At 48.9% G+C, this 6,291-nt stretch overlaps 1 pseudogene across 1 annotated transcript; it reads left to right on the forward strand.

The window, feature by feature from the left end:
- The first annotated feature begins 2,474 nt into the window (after positions 1–2,474).
- On the forward strand, positions 2,475–3,099 carry LOC309656007 (ubiquitin-conjugating enzyme E2 S pseudogene; annotated as a pseudogene). The gene has a single exon. The product of its transcript is annotated as a ubiquitin-conjugating enzyme E2 S pseudogene (transcript).
- Positions 3,100–6,291: the final 3,192 nt, after the last annotated feature.

Consider the following 6,291-nt stretch of genomic DNA (forward strand, 5'->3'; position numbering starts at 1 on the left):
GATGTTCAAAAGTTTGTCTGTAGTCTTTATACTTGACTGTCAGTTTGTCTGGATAGAACATCCTTCACTCACTTTTACTTTCGTGGCATAGCTTTAATATACTGATCTATTTAAAAAAAATTTTTGGCACAAAGTATTGCTGTTGGAAAGTCTGATAACAATTTGATTTTCTTTCCCTTATAAGTGACTTGGCCTTTTGGGGGGCATTGGACTGCAGTCCTTTTCCTTTGCCCTTGTCTAAGGGAGCTGTGCGTTCCTGAACTGTTAGGAAGGGGATATGGGAAAGATAGCTTTTCTAGCTTTCTGCTCAAGACCTTGCTCTTTGGTTGTTTTCTTGAAATGAAAAAAAGATGACCTCTTTCTTTCTGAGACCTCTGCTTCCCTCCCCGACTTTTATCTCCAGTGCTGTCCAGTAGAACTCTCTATGATGATGGAAATGTTCTCTGTCCGCACTGTCCTATACAGTAACCATAAAATGGAAGCCACCAGCCACAGGTGGCTGTAAGAATTAGGAACATGATGGAACCCTTGTACATGGTTGGTGGGAATGGAAATTGGTGCAGTCACTGTGGAAAACAGTGTGGAGGTTTCTCAAAGAACTAAAAATGGAACTACCATACGACCCTGTAATTCCACTCCTGGGTATATATCCAAACCAAAACCAAAAACAAAAACATGAATTCAAAAAGATACATGCACCCCAACGTTCATAGCAGCATTATTTACAGTTGCCAAGATATGGAAACAACCTGTGTCCGTCAACAGATGAATGGATAAAAAAGATATGGTTGATCTATATATGAACAATGGAATACTACTCAGCCATAAAAAAGAAATTATGCCATTTGCAGGAATGTGGATGGACTTGAGGGCATTATGCTAAGTGAAATAAGTCAGACAGGAAAAGACAAATATTGTATGGTATCACTTATATTTGGAATCTAAAAATACAACAAACTAGTGAATATAACAAAGAAGAAGCAGACTCACAGATATAGAGAACTAGTGGTGGGGGAGGGGCAATATAGGGTGGAGGAGGGGTTGGTACAAACTATTGGGTGTAAGATAGGCTCAAGAATGTAGGGTACAACATGGAGAACATAGCCAACATTTTATAATAACTATAAATAGAAAGTAACCTTTAAAAATTGTATAAAAATTTTTAAAAATTAATTAAAAATAAATAAAAATAAACAAAAGAATTTGAAACATGACAAATGCAACAAAAGAACTAAATATTTAAATTTAATTTTAGTTAGCTTAAATGTCAAAAGCCATATATATGGATAGCGGCTTCCATCTTGAGCCACGCAGAATTCTAGACTTTATCTCTCTTTTGCCCCTGCTGTCCCAGTCCTCCTCAGTTTGAAGACTCCAAGTCCCTCCTCTGTGTGCGGTTCCGTCCTGAAAAGGAACCCTCATTTGTGAGTTTCAACAGTTGTCAGATCTAGACTGCTCCAGGGCACCCTCCCCTGCTATTCAGGGCCTGCTGAGACCCCTCCCAGCATCACTGCTCGTTTCACGTTGGCCTGTCACGCTTTCAGGCCAGCACCTGCTGGTGGTTTGAAGGGTCTCTAGCTGCTGCAGCCATCAGAAGCAACTTGTCTTGTCTCGGCTCCCTCTGGCACAGTTGCTGATACTACACAGGCCTACTGCTACTGCGTGCTCGTCCTCGCCCACTCATATTTGGGTGTTCATGGGATTTCTCCTCACCAATTTTGTTGTAGAGGTTGCCTATGGAGTTTTTGGTTTTCCATCCTGGTTCCTCCATCTATTTCCCCAGGAGAGCTCACGAAAATTCAACCCTAGCCTGACCTTGGTGGCATGGTTCTGTTTTTATTTTGAAGACCTTGCCCGTGTGTGTATCTCAGAAATACAGCCGTTCTTGTGGATTTTCTGGTGCTTAAGTCCCAGCAAGAAAAGCTGCATGTAGAGGCATACCTCGTTTTATTGCGCTTTGTATGCAGATGCTGTGTTTTTTGTTTTTTTCAACAAATTGAAGATTTGTGGCAACCCTGTGTTGAGCAACTCTATAGGCACCATCATTTTTTTCCAACAGTATTTGCTCACTTCACGTCTTTGTGTCACATTTTGGTGATTCTCACAATATTTCAAACTGTTTCATCATTATTATATTACATCTGGGATCAGTGATCACTGATGTTACTACTGCAAAAAAAATTACGACTTGCTGAAGGCTCGGAGGATGGCTAGCATATTTTAACAATAAAGTATTTTTAAATTAAGGTATGTACCTTAGTGCGGCCGGGCACCGGTAGGGGGGTGGTGGGCGGAGCTGCAGATGGCAAGGTTCACTGCGGGGGGTCAGAGGGAGCCGGGAGCTGAGCAGGGCCACCGGAGCCTCGCTAGGGCCACAGCGGCAGCGGTTGGGCGCCCCCAGCCCCGGCCGGCGGCCAGAGAGCGCAGAAAGGGGGCCGGGGGCACCCGCCCCCGGCCGGCAGCAGTCTTGAACCTGCCCCGCCCACATCATCCGCCTGGTGTACAAGGAGGCGACGACACTGACAGCTGACCCACCTGATGGCATCAAGGTCTTTCCCAACGAGGAGGGCCTCACTGACCTGCAGGTCACCATCGAGGGCCCTGAGGGGACCCCATATGCCGGAGGCCTATTCCGCATGAAACTCCTGCTGGGGAAGGACTTCCCTGCCTCCCCACCCAAGGGCTACTTCCTGACCAAGATCTTCCACCCAAATGTGGGCGCCAGCGGTGAGATCTGCGTCAGCGTGCTCAGGAGGGGCTGAACAGCTGAGCTGGGCACCTGGCACGTGCTGCTGACCATCAAGTGCCTGCTGACCACCCCTAACCCCGCGTCTGCCCTCAAGGAGGAGGCGGGCGGCGCGCGCACCTGCTCACAGAGATCCCCGGGGCGCAGGCGGGCCCAGCAGCGGGAGGGCCCGGGCCGGCCGGTCCCTGGCCAGCGGGGCTGCGGCCTCCATGCCGACCCCATGGCCCCTGGGCGCCCGGGAGGGGCCGAGGGGCCCATGGCCAAGAAGCATGGGTGAGCATGATAAGAAGCTGGCAGACAAGAAAAAGACGGACCAGAAGCGGGCGCTGCAGCGGCTATAGTGGGCTCTCCTCCCTCCCTCCCCCACCCACTCCCCACCTGACCCCAACTCTGTCTCTAAGTTATTTAAATTATGGCTGGGGTGGGAGAGGGCACGGGGGCACTGGGACCTGGATTTGTTTTTCTAAATAAAGTTGGAAAAGCAGCAAAAAAAAAAAATTAAGGTATGTACATTGTTTTTTAGACATAATGCTATTGCACGCTTACTAGAACTATAGTATAGTGTAAACATAACTCTTATATGCACCGGGAAACCGAAAAAGCCATCTGACTCACTTTATTGCTATGTTTGCTTTATCGCAGTGGTCCGGAACTGAACCCGCAGTGTCTCCGAGGTATGCCTGGTGAAGTGCTTGGTATTCAGGAAGCACTTAAAAAGTAGGTGTTAGATGAATGAAGGCTCTCAACAACTTTGGGTCAACTTCAGACCCTTGAGGAGATCCTAATAGTGTAAGCAGAAATTCTGGGACCCTGAGGCAAAATGGCAGAAATGGACCTCTTGTTCAATGATACTTTAGTAGCCAGGACTGGGTGGCATCCACGACTTTGAAGCAAGGCAAAGGGGCTGACTCTAGCTAGCTCTGTGCTGCCCTTGCGCCTCGGGGATGCAGATCAACAAGCAGCAGAGCAAGCTGGATCAGAGACCCCCAGCAAAAGAAGGGAGGCAGTGAATTTAGGATTGAGCACCAGAGGAATCGAGAGATATGACTTAGAGTGAACTATTTATTATGTGCACGGCCCCGCAAAGGAATTGTGGACAGAAAAAGTGAATGGCTAAGCGAATGAATGAGAGACCCGGGAAGCCTTTCTTGGTGAGGAGACAAACCTTGAATGGGCTGGATGTGGCTCTAGCCACCCTGGTACTGCAGTTCTCAGAATGCTCTCCTGTGTGAAAGTAGCTTCAGGGGGCTCTTCCAGGCATTGACTCCTCCACCCCCGAAATCCCATACCTCTGAGGAAGTTTGGCCTATAGCTTCATCCTGAGCCTACTTGGTTTTGATCTCTACTTGGTGTTCTCTGCGGAGATGGACCGTCTCTGTTTTGCCCTAGTATGGGAGGCTCCCGATTCCGTGGGGGTGGGGTTCCCCCTCCTCCCTTAGCCCTGGGGCTCCACCCCGCTTCTAAGCCAAGATTTCACGAGAGAATCAGATACTTTTCCCACATTTGCAAACACGCTTGACTCAATCTCAACTAAGAAATTCACTGATGAGAAAGCACGCTCATGTATAGAGACCTGCAGAACGCACGTGGAAGCCAGGGACCCACAAAGTCTTCGCGTACACTCACAGGGAGCCCGGAGCACCGGCTTCCAGAGGTCATCACTGCTGCCCTCCACCCAGCACTGGCCTCTCCTTGCCCCTAGGCCTCAGGCCCCAATGGGGAACCTCAATGCTACCGTCTTTCTAATCTGGTGTCCTTCTTTCAAACAAACACATCAATGCACACAGCTTCTCCTCAGCACACCCTCGCAGGTGTCTGAGCGGGGGACACCTTTTTGGGGCCTCTCCTGGCCCCTTGGCCTTCTCTTCTCATTCATTTCAAAGAGCTGAGATTGGGGAAGTGGTGCAGGAAGCAGCCCACCCCTACTCCCCTGGGAAGATATAGCCCTTCCTTATTTCCTGCAAGAAGTGGCCACCATCCAACCCAAGGACCAGGACATGAGGAGCCAAGAACCCCCGATCTCACGTGGGGCTGCACCAGCAATGTGGTACACACTGTATCCCAAGGATCGTGAGACATTCCAGGCATGGAACACCCGCTGGACACGGACTCATAGGAGAACTGCAGAGGTTTAGGGATGAGAATTATCCTAGGGCCCTCCTTCAACCCCATCCCAACACAACAGTGGCCTTTTGAGACTTTATGAGGGTTAGAGTGTGTGTCATCCTCAGAAGCATGAAGTGAGCCGTGCAGATGGGTAACATCAGTGGCTGCCCGTATGACCACAGGTTGCTAAACAGTCCTGTTTCTGGTGGTCTTCTGGGGGCTTCCCTCCCTTCCTGACAATGGGATATTGATGTCTAGGAGCTTGTGCTCTGCACTGGTTTCTAGAAAGCCTTTTTTCTCATTGCTTTGGTGAAGACAATCATAAGACAATCACTCCCTGACTTGGACTCACAGACACTCTAGTCCAAGGGACAGGTCGTGGGGCCTCTGAGGTTATTTGAAATCTCCCAGACATGTCCCCAGCCACACCCACCTTCCACAAATCACCAATTCTGGATTTATCAGTTTAAATTTCTCTAACTCTTCTAGAATCTATTTAACTTTTCAATCTGTATCAGCTTGGATTTGTTGGGTAGTAATTAACAGAAACCTGAAGCTACAGTAGTTTAAACAAGTTAAGGGTTTGTTTTTCTATCAGGCAAAGGGCTTATGGAGACAGGAGGTCCAGCCCCTCGATGTGGTCAGTGTCTCTGGCTCCTTTAACTTTATCTCAAGGGGACCTCAGGGCTGCAGAATGGCTGCTGCAGCTCAGGTCATCATACCCACCTTCCTGGCATGAAGAAGGGGGGAAAGGATGAGCTTGCCAGAAGAGTCAGTCCCTTTTAAAGAGATTTTCTGGAAGACCCGCACAATGACCTCCTCTAACATCTCATGGGGTATCCTAACTGTGAGGGAAGCTGGGAAATGTAGTTTTTTAGCTGGGCACATTGCCATCCTCAACAACATAAGGATGTGTTAGTAAAGAAGTATCTAACGACAGCCAAACTTGTTGAGCACTTATTTGATGCTGGTTCTGAGCACACTACATACATCACTGAACGCCCATAACAACCCTATTAGATGGAAACTATTATTACCCTTATTTTCCATAAGAGGAAACTGAGGCATAAGGATTTAAGTAATTTTCTCAAATGGCAGAGCCAGGATTTGGATCCAAGCCATCTGGCTCTAGAGTCACAGCCCTTAACCTCCAGGCAATGCCATACCTCAAGGACGCAGGGGAGGCAGCCCAGTTCCACCAGGGACGGCAGCTGTCACCACAGGTCATAGAGAACCCGCCGAGGGCATTTGATCACGGTGATCCCGAGGGCCACTGTGGGGCTACCAAGCTCCTCCCCCACTCCGGTGGTTTACACCTGGGACCCTTCGTCCCCAGAGCCTCCCTCTCCACCTCCACCTCCACAGCCTGTGGCCTGGTGAAAAGCTTAGCCTTTGGGGTCGGACAGGCCGAATGCAAAGCCATTCTTTGAGACCCGAGC

The sequence above is a fragment of the Balaenoptera physalus genome, assembly GCF_965194825.1.
Source record: "Balaenoptera physalus genome assembly, chromosome: 2".
Classification (NCBI taxonomy): Eukaryota; Metazoa; Chordata; class Mammalia; order Artiodactyla; family Balaenopteridae; genus Balaenoptera; species Balaenoptera physalus.